Raw genomic sequence first — 14,673 nt, 5'->3', positions numbered from 1 at the left:
TCTACTCATACCCTGTGCAGTCTTCCCCCATACTGAATCAGAGCTGGACTGTGTGGCCAACTGATGAAGATAAGTATGTGCAAATTCCAAGAATAGGCTGTAAAAGTCACTGTTCCTGTTGCCTTGTCCTCTTGGATCACTCTTTCTGGTCAGTTAGCTGCCATGCAGTGAAGATACTCATGCAGCTCTATTAAGAATATAACAGCAGAAATTTAACCCACCCCACCATTCTTTTGAAGTTTTTTCTGTAAATGCTGATTCTGACTAGTGTGTAGCCTATAGATAAACAGCATGTTAATATAAAAATCCTAGGAATTAACTTCAAAAGATACAGACCTTGACTTTTAGGCATCCCAGCTCCAGAAGATTTGCTGAACTTCAATAGTGGACTGAGGATGACGTAAACCCAGGATGACATGAAACCAAGATGATTAAACCAGGATGATGCCCACCAGTCTATCAGTTGGTTTATCAGAATGGACTGTGTTCATCTTCATATAGAGAACTTTTTAACCCCCTCCCTTGATCTTTTTGTTCTGTTCCTCTTTCCCTCCTTATAAAAACCTTTACCTACAATGAGATAGGCTTTGAGACAAGAATCCCCTATCTTCTCAGGTTATTGGCACCTGAAAATAAAACACTTTTTTTTTTACACCAGCACTGGTCTCTCGAGTATTGGCTTTTGAAGCAGCAGGCAGCTGGATCTCTGCTCATTTATAAGAGACCATATGGGGAATAATGGCGGTCTCCCACCAATAGCCTGCACCAACTTGCCAGCCATATGACTGAGCCCCCTTTGAAGCAATGCTCCATCCCCAGTCAAGCTTTCAAATGATTGTAGCCCCAGCTAACATCTGAATAAAACTCACCAAAAGAAAATACAAAACAAAATCTTGAGCCAAAAAAATCAGCCAAGCCCACTGAAACTATAAGAAAATAATTTTTATCATTGTTTTAAGTCACTAGATTTTAGAGTAATTTATTACACAGTAACAGATAACTAAAACACTGCCCTCCTAGGACAAACACTGGGTGGTTGTTGAGTAGAAACATTTGTCATAGAATAAAGAGTTGATAACACTAGAGAAGATAAAAGGGTTTCAAAGCTTGAAGATGTGAGGGTGAATTTTTGAATTCAACATTAGGAGCTCTAGTTGATGTTTGAGTTACACAGCAGGGTATAGGAGGGGGCTGAATGTCAAGAGCTGGCTCTTTCTTTTTTAAGTCAAGGGAAAACAATACATGATGTCATTATTGTTCTTTCTAGGTCGTTAAGCTATGGTTAGCAGAATAAGAAGGAAAATAGGGAATCAGAAGAATAAGTTGGCCTAGAAATAATAGGTGTTCTTGATAACTTACTCAGATTTCCTTTACTGGACCAATACACCATTTTCCAGCTGCTGCATCCTTCTTCAGAGAATCACTGTGGTAACCAGAAATGACTGAGAGGTTGTACTTTCCCGAGGGCAATTTTCAGCCATTAACTGACAGTTACAGAAACACAAAAGCCTCCCTAGCCTCAATTCTGTGGTGCTGTTCTTGCTCCAGAGCTCCCCACGGGATCAGATTGTGGCTATACTCCAGCTGAGACCATATCTTACTTAGCTCCTTCTCAGTGCTATCCTCCTCCCCTCATTCCCTTACAGCATTCATGAGAGATCCCTCTCTCAGCTAATCACTTGTGCAAGAATCCCTGCTGCAGTCTCTGCTATGAGAAAACCCTATCCAAGACACCAGGTTTAAAGAAAGTGCATATGCCTATAGCATTTATTGTGCTGTATTTCTCAGAAACAATGAGTGCCTCAGAGCACAAGAGTGAGATTTATACCAAGAACTGCTTTATAACATGGATATTAAATACGTACATCCTCTGAACCCTAAGAGAAAAATTTAAGGAAAATTAAGAGGATGGGGTGGCAAGTTATGGGTCCATAATAATTATAGAGATGAAAAGAGGATGTATAAATGACTATTGCCTAATTTTCAAGGTTAGTTCCTGAATAACTACCACAAAACATTTTCAGACTGTATCACTAATCTGATTCTGTGGGTCAATTTTATGTTTTTAATATATGTATCTCAGTCCTATCCACAGTTTTTTGAGAGCATAGGTCACATGACATAATAAATTAGATTCTGGCACCTAATAGTTGATGCTTCTATCACAGAAGAAAATATGAATAGGGTTATATGCTGTTATCTGACATGGGATCACCAAACAGTTCCCAGGAAGCTTTAATGTAAAGATTAAAATGAATCTAAGAAGTTCATACATTGGGTGATATCTATTCCTGAAAGATAATATAATAAATTTGAAACTACAGCTTTTAAATACCTGCCCATCAACAGCCAAGAAAAAAATGAATCAATATAAGAAGAATTTTTTACTCTCCTGGAAACAGCTTTGGAGATATTCTTCTATTAATTTTAACTTTAGTAGCTTCCTCTTTGAGTGAAATGCCACATTGATTCATAGCCTTTCATATTATTTTTTTAACTAGGTAGGAATTCTTACCATCTTCATGTTCAAAGTATGGCAAGTGGAGGCAATTGCCTCAAACTCCAAGATTAATTCACTCAACCCTCCTCCCACTATTCTGTGCTGGCAACTGAGCTGTCACTAGAGAAATTGGTCTCAAGGAGAAAAGATAATCTACATACACAATCATCATCGTAACAAAGCCAGATGGGCTGCCACTTTTACTATGTAACCATCTATCATCTACTTATTCAAGTCTAACTTACAGCTATTCAGAAAAGCTAGCAAAGTATGGAATCAATCACAGTTGCCTGACCCAGGTTAAATGCCTCCCTAGGAATAGCCCCAATCCTCATCACTTACTATCAGCTTTTTATACTTGCATTTGACAAGAACATTGGAGTCAACAAACTTGGGTCTCTAATGCTTACCAGCTCTCTGCGACCCAGGACCCCATCACCTCTCTATGCTTCAGTTTCCTCAGCTGCATAAAAAGAGATTGGTTTTGATCAGTGTGTCTGCATCAAGAAACACTTGTTCAGAGAGATGACTTTCACATACACCTACAAAAAAGGTTGTATGATTATGTAAACCAAAGATCACTACAAACTATAGACCCTCCCTGGGGCATTCTCACTGTATTGAACATAAAAAAGGCTGGGAGAACATATTCACCAATATGTCTGATAAGGGTCTAATATCCAAAATTTATAAAGCTTGTAAAACTCAACACCAAAAAGACAAATAACCCAATTAAGAAAATGGGCATAGGACCCAAATAGACACTTCTCCAAAGAGGACATACAGATGGCCAATAGACATTTGAAAATATGCTCAATGCCACTAATCATCAGAGAAATGCAAATTAAAACCACAGTGAGATATCACTTCATACCAGTCAGCATGGCTATCATCAATAAATCAATGAACAACAAGTGCTGGTGAGGATGTGGAGAAAGGGAATCCCTTTTGCACTGTTGGTGGGAATGCGGACTGGTGCAGACACTGTGGAAAGCAGTATGGAGATACCTCAAAAAATTAAAAAAGGAACTGTCTTAGAACTCAGAAATTCCACTTCTGGAAATTTATACAAAGAAACACAAAACATTAATTCAAAAGCACACAAGCACCCCTATGTGGATTGCAGCATTATTTACAATTGCCAAGATATGGAAGCAGCCCAAGTGTCCATCAGTAAATGAGTGAAAACAACAACAACAACAACAACAAAGGGACATTTACACAGTGGAATACTACTTGGCTGTGAAAAGGAAGAAAATTTACCCTTTGCAACAGCACAGATGGATCTAGAGAATATTATGCTAAGTGAAATAAGTCCGTCAGAGAAAGACAAATGCCATATGATTTGACTCATGTGGAACATAATGAACAAACTGAACAAGCAAAATAGAGATAGACTCATAGGTAGACAGAAAGCTGACAGCTCTGGGGGGTGGGGTTTTAGTTAAGAGGTGGAGGGATTGATCAAAAAGGAAAAAAGACTCAAGGACATGGACAACAGTATGGTGATTATAGGGGGAGAGGGTATGAGGGGGACACACAGTAATAGAAAAAAATACAATTAAAATTTTTATAGTAAGAAAGTCTTTCTATAATAAATAAGTTAGTTTCACATTGTTTGAACACAAAATAAAATGTTGGCCATGGAAACTATTGGGGCATGCTTACTAAAAGTTCCAATTCTGTCTTTGGTGGAACTCTGAACTAGAGGAGCTTTTCCAGCTTCATAAGTCAATGATTATAGTTGTCCTGGTCAAACACCGGTCAAGATGTTGCTGTGGAGTTATCTTTTAGATGTGATTAATACTTAAACTAGTAGACTTTGAGTACAGCAGAACACCCTCCTATAATGTGGGTGTGCCTCATCTAAGCAGTTGAAAGCCTTAAGAGCAAATTCTGAGGTTTCTAGAAGAAGAAGGGATTTGGCCTCAAGACTGCAGCATAAAAACCCTACTTGGGTGTCCAACCAGCCATTTGCATTTTGACCTCAACATTGTTTCAACTACTACCTGAATTTCCATACTGCCAACCAGCCCTATGGATTTCAGACTTGCCAACTCCCATAATCACATGAACCGATTTTTTTAAAAAGCAATTTTTCAATAGAGAGTGATAGAGATATATGATATAGATAGATTAGATATAGATATGGATTAGATATAGACATATACATAAACATAGATATATTCCTATTGGTTCTGTTTTTCTGGAGCACCCTGATTAACACATACTGGTATTGGTATTATGTTGTGATTTAACCAAATATCTATATAGAATAGTATAAATCTCCATTCTCTGTTTTTTGTGTTCTCATGTAATATGCACATTCTTGAGAGTTTTTCACTAAATAAATAATTCTCTTCTGGAAGAAATGAGGGACAGTATTGTAATGTGGAAAGAGTATTGTATTAAAAGACAAGATAATTAGTACCCATTACTCTCCTTGATCATCAAGGGACTTCATTGTGCCACCAACAGAAGTAGGAGAGTGGTGCTCTGCTGGTCTGAAGCAATAACTTGCTGAACCGATTTTTGGTGGTCCTTTCAATTCCTTAAAGCTGTGGTTTTCTGACTTAACAGCCAATGTGCTTGAGATAGTAAATATATATCATCTCCTAACAAACTCCACAATGGCCAGATTTGATTGGAGAGAATGATATTGTTAACTCAAGTTCCTGGCACAGTTTCTGGTTCAAACTGGCCCTCAATGAATGGCTTTTCATGCTAATGAACAATTTATAAAAGGTACATTAATGATGATCTTGGCTTCATACACTGTGTAGTTACTTTGGAATCCATAGAGAAATTTTATTCTGCCATAGATATCCATTCCTTCTAAAAAAGCTCTTGAAAGAAGCAATCACCACAAATAGAATGGAATCCTTTATAATGCCTAAATGGGTAAATTTTTTATATCCTCAATGACTCACTTTTCTTATCTATGAAACACTGATAACAAGAATTTCCTTCCTGGAATTCTTACCTTTTGCAACAGCATGGATAGAACTGGAAACTATTATGGTAAGTGAAATTAGCTGCTCACTGAAAGACAAATACCATATGAAGTGGAATCTAATGAACAAAATAAACTAATGAGCAAAATAGAGGCATGGAACAGACTGACAGCTGTAAGAGGAGAAGGGAGGGAGGGGGACTGGTTGAAGGGATTAGTCAAGGAACATATAGTCATGATCCATGGGCTTGGACAATGAACAGTGTGGAATTGACTATGGGAAGGGGAGGGGGCAAGCTGGTAGAAGGGAGCAAAAAGGAAAACATTGGGATGATTGTAATAGCATAAACAATAAAATACTTTTAAAAATAAAATGCAATATACTGCATAGTATGAATTGACTTAAAAAAAAGAATTTCCTTCCTTTAAAGATATAAATATTGAATATAATAATTTAAAGTCTGTAGCACAATGCTTGACACAATAAAAATGCTCAAAATTATTCTGAACAGAAAAAAACCAGTTTCTTAGATTATCATTATAGATTTTAACTGAATACAGATATGTTTGGGAATATACTGTGTGTCCTAAATATAAAGTAAAGTACAATGTAATAACAGGTATACATATATGAATCTCAGTTCAGAAATTAAAGTGAGCACAAAATATAGCTTTGTTTTTATATCATTCCACTTAATTTCTCTTCCTAGCTTACATTTTGCTAGGGTGGTGGAAACTAACTCTTATCAGTTTAGAGTCTCCATTTCCCAAGATTTGTCTTACATTCCAGGAGGCTCTAATGGAGCTAAGACACCAAGTGGGGTGGTGGAGGTGATGGCATCTTGTGCTCCAGTCCTCTGTCTCCACACATGTCCACTGAAACATCTGTAGTTATGGTATTGGACACAGTTCTCCCAGGTCTGAGCTGAAATACCCATTCCTACCCTCACAGCTGCTTTCAGCCCAGCCCTTTTCTATCGGAATTCCATGGTGTAAGTGGGGATGGATATCTTTCTGCTGCTTCCTGACCTCTCTGAAGATGCAGATCTCAGCAAAGCTGTCCATGGTGATCTATCTGCACAGACACACCACTTCCACATTTTTTTGCCTGGAGTTATTCCATCTCCCAGAGTCTCTGCCTAGTAAATAAAGTTCCTTCTGCTCCTGGCCCCCGTAGGTGGGGAGTTTCTACTTAGCTTTGATGGATTTCTCCAGAATAGTTAGCATCAGTTCTTGTATGGGCTGAGGTTTTTGCACACACAAGAGTCAGTAAAGTGAGGTTTTTCCTTAATACTGATGAAAGTTTGCTTGACTAGGAGAAGAGGAAATACTTAGAGAAAATAAATACAAATTATAAAACCCCCAAACAACATTGACATAGGTGGTTGGGTTGTCAATGGTAGTCTACTGCTAGTCAACATTCAAGTAAGAAAAATCATTTCAGATGAGTATTTCAGTTAGAAACAAGATGTAGAGGTTACGTTTTTAAGAGTACAAACTGCTAACTAGCAGAAAGGATAAAATGCTGCAGGGAGTGGTGCTAGATCTCAAAGCCTCACCAGTTGGGGCACAGGCCTGAATGTTGCTGCCACACCCCTCCATATTTATTAGACTCTGGTTTCAAGTAACAGAAAATCAACCCAAAATAGCTTACACCAAAAGAAGATTGAGGTGGCTCCTGGAAAGCAAGGGCAACACAAGCTAGAGCCAGGGATGGGAGTCCTATCAATAGCTTTCCATCTCATCTCTGCTTCTTTCTTATTTTCCTCTCTTTAGACCATCTCCCTCCACTTCTGCCAGGCTCATAACAGCAAAAGTAACCCAAAGATCCTGAATTTGTAGTGTCCCTTGTAGGTCCAGCCATCTGGAAAGAGACCGAATTGTCCCAGACCCAAGTCTAAATTCCCTGAGACGGAGCTCTATTGACCCAGATTGGATTTGGTGTCCACCCCAAGAACAATAAATTGCAGCTAGGGTCTAAACTACATTTGAACTAATGTGCTTCTCCCAAATTAATCATGTGGATAAGCAGGAAGAAGGGATAGTTCTAGAAGGAAGAGGCAATACACAGAAAAGGGAGTGGATGAGTTTGGGGCACATTAAATAATGGAATTGGTCAATAATCCAGTGGTAAAATCCTTCTCTAAATCCAATACGCCCTCAAACCCTCTAAAAACTTTCCTCCAACTCTGGTGAGGACAAATGTGGAGAGAAAGGAAAGAAAAAACTCTCTTCAAAAGAAAGTTTAGAGGCTCTGAATCATTGTTTTGTAGGGAACTTTTTATAAAGCAACTTTTTTGTTCAGATTACAAAGAGAAGTTAATAGAGACTTAATCCTACTAGTTTGAGTGAAGGACAAGCTAAAATTTTCTTTTCTTGATATCTTGTCAGAGAAACCTGTTGGCATAGTAACTTTGAAGACTGATAGTATCTGAGAGAGAGATGGAAAATAATTGGGAGAGGTCCTGCCCAGTACAGTAATACTTGCTTTATTGTGGCTTCATGAAAAGACTTTGCTACATTGCTAGCTACTCTCTTTGGGATAGAGCAATAGAGAGTGCAATGAACCCCTGGATGCTCGGGGCCAATTTAACAAGTCTGAAGATGGGAGATCAAAGCTGAAAATCATGAAACGAAAGTACCAACCACCCTCCACCCACCCCCACACACAAGATGTTAGTAATAGCCCCATTCTTAGTAAAATCAAAATGAATTGAGATTTAAGGGTTCATTCTTACACAAAAGATTAAGAAAGGGTAGATGAAAAACTAATGATGCTGGTGGCCTGTGGGGAAACTGAATGATGGCCCAAGTATGGTGGTGGGAGGGGGAACTTTCATTGTTTATTCTTATATTTAGTACATTTGACCCACAGGATACCTAATAAAAAATAAAATCATTAAAAAATAATTGAAAAAAAGAATGAATGGGGAACAAGTTTTTGACCAGACTTGATGTATAAATTTTATAATAATAGGAGGGTTATTTTGAAAATTCTGAATTTGTATATGAGGATGATTTAAAATTTAAAATACTAGTCCATATTTATATTCCCAGAAAACACTAGACATATTAACAGTGGGTTCTGCCTTTTTCTTTGTAACGAGGACCACATAAAAAAGAAAGAAGTCATCCTAACACTGTCCCAAGATCTTCCAGCTTCCACACCCTGCTTTGTCAGGTCTTTAGCTCTATATTATGTTTTTGCCATAGAGTCTTTTGAAAATTTTTCTTATTTAACCTTTAAAACTACCCCGCAAACTTTGGCTGATTGTACTTTGAGGACAACCACACCATAAGTTTTTATGGTGTGATATTGACTCCTCCTTCAGGATGTGGAGGTCTGCACTTGCTCCTCTTGAATTTCAGTGGGACTGAGAGTGTGGTAGATGTGACTCTGACTTCTGAGGCTAGTACACAAAAGATGATGGAACTTCTCCCTAGTACTCTCTCCCTTAAACCTTGTGCCTTGCAAGCCCTCAGCTGACATGTAGTAAGGATTTCTGCTCTCCTGAAGTGGCTATGCTGGGGAGATCACATGGAGAGATTAGAGAGGTGAGAGAGAGAGAGAAGCCCACATTCACCAGTCTCAGCTGGTTGAGTCTTCTCAGCACAGGTGCCAGGCATGTGACTAAGCAAGCCTCCAGATGATTCCAGCCTGCAGCCTTCAAACTACCACAGCTAACACTGAACACAGCAGAAATAAGCTACCCCTCCAATTATTGCCTGGACAGTGGCAAAATAAATATTTTCTTCTTCTAAACCATGACAGTATCTCATTTTAAATCATGAAGTTTAGGGGTCATTTGTTACACAGTCATAGTAACTAGAATAGTAAGTAATGTTACCTTTAGGATTCATTTAGGTACAAGTAATTAAACAGCCAATTTATATTTGTTTAAACTTAAAGCAAATGTTTAAGCTTATATAATTGAATGAAAAGTCCAGGACTGAAATGGACACTTTCATCAAGGGCCACATATGATGTTGCCCAAGGCTCAGACTTTCTGCATCTCTCCCCTCTATCACCATGTTGGCCACACTCCCAGGCTTCATATAAGCAAAAAGTTTGAGCATCTTCAGATATTTACCCTGTCAGGTTCAATTCAGCAGAAGCAGCAGCAAAGAGAACTCCACTACAACAATTCAAATAAAGGTCTTAAACTTAATCCTCAGGGCTAAATTTGATTTGTCCCCATCCCTAAACCATGGAATGTACTGATCAGCCAGGCTAGAGGTGCATATATGGAAAATCATGAATAAATATAAGTAAAGCAAAAGTACAGGAATTGAGTAAGATATTTCCCCCAAAGAAATTTCTGGATACTGGCATCAAAAGAAGGATCAGTGAAGCCCTGGCCAGGTAGCTCAGTTGGTTACAGCATCATCCCTATATGCCGAAGTTGCAGGTTCAATGGTTCGCTCTCCAGCTAGAGCACATACAAGAAACAACAAATGAATGCATAAATAAGTGGAACCACAAATCAATTCTGTCTCTCTCTCTCTCTCTCCCTCCCTCCTTCCCCCCCTCCCCCCTGTGCTCTCCTTTTCTCTCCCCCTTCCCACTCCCTTTTCTCTCTCTAAAAAAATTAATTAATTAAAAAAAAAGAAGGGCCAGTGGACACAGAGTAACCAAAACCAAATACTCATTTATACCAGGAACATGTATGAGAAAAGAGATTTCAACAGTGTTCCTTAGCTCCAGCCCTAAATTAGCTGAACAACATTTTCATGGTGCCCTACAATGAGCTGAGTCGGGATGTGAGCACAGGTCTGTCTAACACAAGAGTTCACTTTTTTTTGTTCTGCTCCTAACCGTGGTGGATTACCATTTCCACTCTCTTTTCTTCTGAAGTCTTATACTTTCCAAAGCATAAGTAAGAACGTTGAAAAATAAAATCTTGCCACTGAGAATAGAAACATTTTGTGATTGGTATTCTGCAAGAATTTTTAAAACATGCAATACCTGACTGTTTAGTCAGGGGCATTGACCTCTTTTCCCTTAGATTGTCAAATTTTAAAAAATGATATATATATTTTTAAATATCACAACCAATAACCACCCAGTGTGACTGAATCAAAATTATACCTATTTTTTGTCAGATCAGCAAAACATATAATACATATTTTTTGGTGTGCTGCGAAAGAAAGAAAGAAAGAAAGAAAAGAAAGATTGATTTGTGAAATCAGAGAGAGGTATTTTTCAATTATATTCTGTTTAATTTACCCTTTTTTAAAGCTTTCTCCAGCATTTCAGTGTACTATCCACTAGTATTTCACTATCAGCCTGCTAAGCCGTGAAGTACTAGTAGCTGCAGGTTCTACACAGGAAAATGTCTTCAGAACTAGTTTTTAAGGACTTTATTCTACACAAACAGAGTAGCAATTTTTTCTTTTTTTACAACAGCTTTATTAAGATATAATTCACATGTGATACAGTTTACCCATTTAAAGTGTACAATTCAGTGGTTTTTAATATATAAATAGAACTCTGCAATCATCACCACAATCATTTTAAAACATTTTCATTACCGTACAAAAAAGCAACCTGGTACCACTTTGTAGCTACTTCCACTTTTACATTCCCTATCTCACAGCCCTCTGTCTACAGCTTTCCTTATTCACACGTTTCATATAAATGATATCATACAATATGTGGCCCTTTTGACTGGCTTCATTCGCTTTGCATGTTTTCATGTTGCAGCATGTATCAGTACTTTTTTATTGTCAAATAATATTGTGTTATGTAGATATATTACATTTTATCTAACCATTTATCAGTTGATGAACATTTGAGTTCTTTTCACTTTTGCAATGCTTCTATGAACATTCATGTACAAGTTTTTGTTTGGACATATAAAGTCTGTCCAGAAGGTATCCAGCCATGTAATATGTAAAATAGAGACATTTATTGAAAAGATACAAGAAACATTGTACACAGGACAATGACATCTCAGTCCCCTTCAAAGTGGGCACCTTGGGCCCTCACACAATTCTCCCAATTGCCATCAGCTGCCCCACTGTATTTTCCTGAATCTTATCAACCGTCTGAAATCTCTTCCCTTTCAAAGGTGACTTTAGTTTGGGGAAAAGACAGAAGTCACAGGGTGCCAAATCTGGGCTTAAGGGGATTGAGTCACTTGGGTGATTTGATGTTTCATAAAAAAACTCTGCATGAGACATGATGCATGAGTGGGCACATTGTCATGATGAAGCAGCCCATCACCAGTTGCCCATAGCTGTGGCCTCCTAAATCATCTGAATAGTTTCTGTGGAGGAATGTTCAAGCTTAATGCAAAATTTGATGCAGATTCGTTGCTCTACTTGCTCAGTCATTTTGAATGTGACAGCCACACAGTACACATGTTCACTCAGTGGCATCTACCACCCCCACTGACTAGTACAGTGAAGTCATTATTGTTCACACATGTGTATTCCAGTTCACTCTCTTGGCTGCCAGGTTACATTGAAGCCACACAAACCTTTCTCATTATATTAGCAGTGGCTGGACTTTTTCCAGACAGACCTCATATATTTTCATCTCTCTTGAGTATATACCTAACAGTGGAAAGCCTGGATCATATGGAACTCTTTATTTAACCTTTTGAGGAATGACTAGACAGTTTTTCAAAGTGGTTCACATTTTCACGTTCCCACCAGCAGAGTCTGAGAGTTCCACTTTCTCCCCATCCTTGTTAGCACTTGTTACTGTCATTTTGATTATAACCATCCTAGTGGGTAGATGAGGTATTAGTTAAATTGTTGGGGTTTTTATTGTTTTTTTAATCATCACCCAAGAATATGTCTACCGATTTTAGAGAGGGGAAGGATGACAGAGAGAGAGAAACATCAATCAGTTGCCTCTTGTATGTGCTCTGGCCAAAAATCAAACTCGCAAACTAGGTACCTGCCCTGACTAGGAATCGAACCTACCACATTTTAGTGTATGGGACAACACTCCAACTGAGCACCTGGCCAGGGCTCAACTGTGATTTTTTTTTGTGCATTTTCTTGGTGGGTAATGATGTCAGTCATCATTTCATGTGCAATTGGCATTTGTATATCTTCTTTCAGTAGTATCTATTCATATTCTTTATCTATTTTTAATTGGCGTATTTGTTCTTTCATTACTGAGTTACAAAAGTTCTTTATGTATTCTAGATACAAATCCTAGATATATATGATTTGCAAATATCTTCTCCCATTCTTTGTTTTGTCTTTTCACTTTCTTGATGGTGGCTTTTGTAATACAAAATTTTTAATGTTTGGTAAACTCTAATGTACTATTTCTGTTTTGTCACTTGTCCTTTTGGTGTCATAAAAGAAACAATTGGCCTTGGCTGGTGTGGCTCTGTGGATTGAGTACTAGCCTGTGAACCAAAAGGTCACTGGTCTAATTCCCAGTCAGGACATGTGCCCAGGTTGCAGGCCAGGTCCTCAGTCGGGGATGTGTGAGAGGCAACCAATTGATTTATCTCTCATGTTGATGTTTCTCTCCCTCTCTTTCTCCCTCCCTTCCCCTCTCTCTAAAAATAAATAAATAAAATCTTTAAAAATAAATAAATAAAATGAAACAATCCCCTAATTCAAGTTCATAATGATTTATGCCTGTTTTCTTGTTCTAAGAGTTTTATAGTTTTAGGCTATTACATTAAATTGTTCAATCCATTTTGAGTTAATTGTTGTATATGATATGAGGTAAGGGTTCAACTTCAGTCTTTTGCACATAACTATCCAACTGTCCCAGCATCATTTTGTTGAAAATCTTTTTCTTTTCCTACTGAGTGGTCTTGACACTCTTTTCACAAATTAGCCTACCACATAGTTTATTTCTGGACTCTTAATTATTCTATCGATTTCATTGATTTAAATTATCTATCCCTATGCTAGTACCACACTGTCTTGATTATTGTAGCTTTGTGGTAAGTTTTTAAATCAGGAAGTGTGAGTTCTTCAATTCTGTACTTCTTTTCCAAGATTATTTTGGCTGTGCTGAGTTTCTTGAATTTCCACATAAATTGTAAATCACTATCTCACTTTCTTAATGGCTGTGTTTGTCCTTATCATCTTCCATGCACAAATCCTATTCACAGGAATATAGAACATCATTGATAACTTTAGGAAGTGCAGATTTAACTTTTGCCTGAGACTTGTGACTACCTGTTTGATCTCATCTAGGATGTTTTCTGAGGTAAGGCAGTATCTCAGTTATAATCAAAATCTTGTTTAAATCCTGGTAATTGATTTCACAATCTGAATCATTATCAGACCAATCAGTAAGTGTGTGTTTTTCTTACTTCTATTTGTTACATCTCTTTATCAAACACAAAAATAAAGTTCTTGTTCTCCATTTTTGTTCTGCTCCTGGAGGATGCAGTTGATTTGATGCCTCATCAGATACAATGATTCCTTGAATTTCACTGGAGATGGACTTGGACTCAGAGCTTTGGATAGAGGTAAAAAACCCCGCAGATATTGTCCGAGTCCAACTCAGACAATCCAGTAGACAATGCCTAGACTTTGCCTGAAGAATACTTGTTTCAGTATTTTTATTTGAACTTTCAGTTCTTGGAGAATTTGGAGCAGACTCTATACATGAGCCAGAGGCTTGGTCTAATATGAACTCAAAATAAAAAAAAAAAATTTTGACTCAAAATTTAAACAAGTCCCATTTAAGAGTGTAGAACTACTCATAATTATAATAAGATGAGTCTTGGCTAACCCTTAAATCCAGCAAGTCAGTTACACTGCAGAGATGGAAGAGGAGCTTTTGATCCCTTCCTTGTGCCATTCATGTTTCCCTAGAAGCACTTCATTCACTGCTTCCTAAACTGATGGCCCATTCATCAACTGGCAGGATACTTCTTTAAACAAAGGCATCTATTTCTGACCCAGGAAGTAGAAGCCTCTAGGGTGGAAGAGCTCTATCAGAAGCAGGAATAGAGGTCACAGCAGGAAAATCAACTGAGGAGCTTTGTCAGAAAGCTTATGTCTGCTCTCTATCCTTTATATCACTACTCTCTGGGAATATCAAAATAAGGCTAGAAGAAATAAGGTCAGATAGAGTTATTTGAGAAAGTATCTGAAGTCAATTTTATAACCACCATTCTACAATCATACAGGAAACAACAAGAGTTCCATAAGCCAACAGGAGCCAAACCTTTAATTGGGGGAAGAAGAAAGAGAAAAGAGAGGGGAAGGGGATTGGTCTTAAAATCAA

This window comes from Desmodus rotundus, chromosome 6, assembly GCF_022682495.2.
Source record: "Desmodus rotundus isolate HL8 chromosome 6, HLdesRot8A.1, whole genome shotgun sequence".
NCBI lineage: Eukaryota > Metazoa > Chordata > Mammalia > Chiroptera > Phyllostomidae > Desmodus > Desmodus rotundus.
This window is presented reverse-complemented; position numbering follows the sequence as displayed.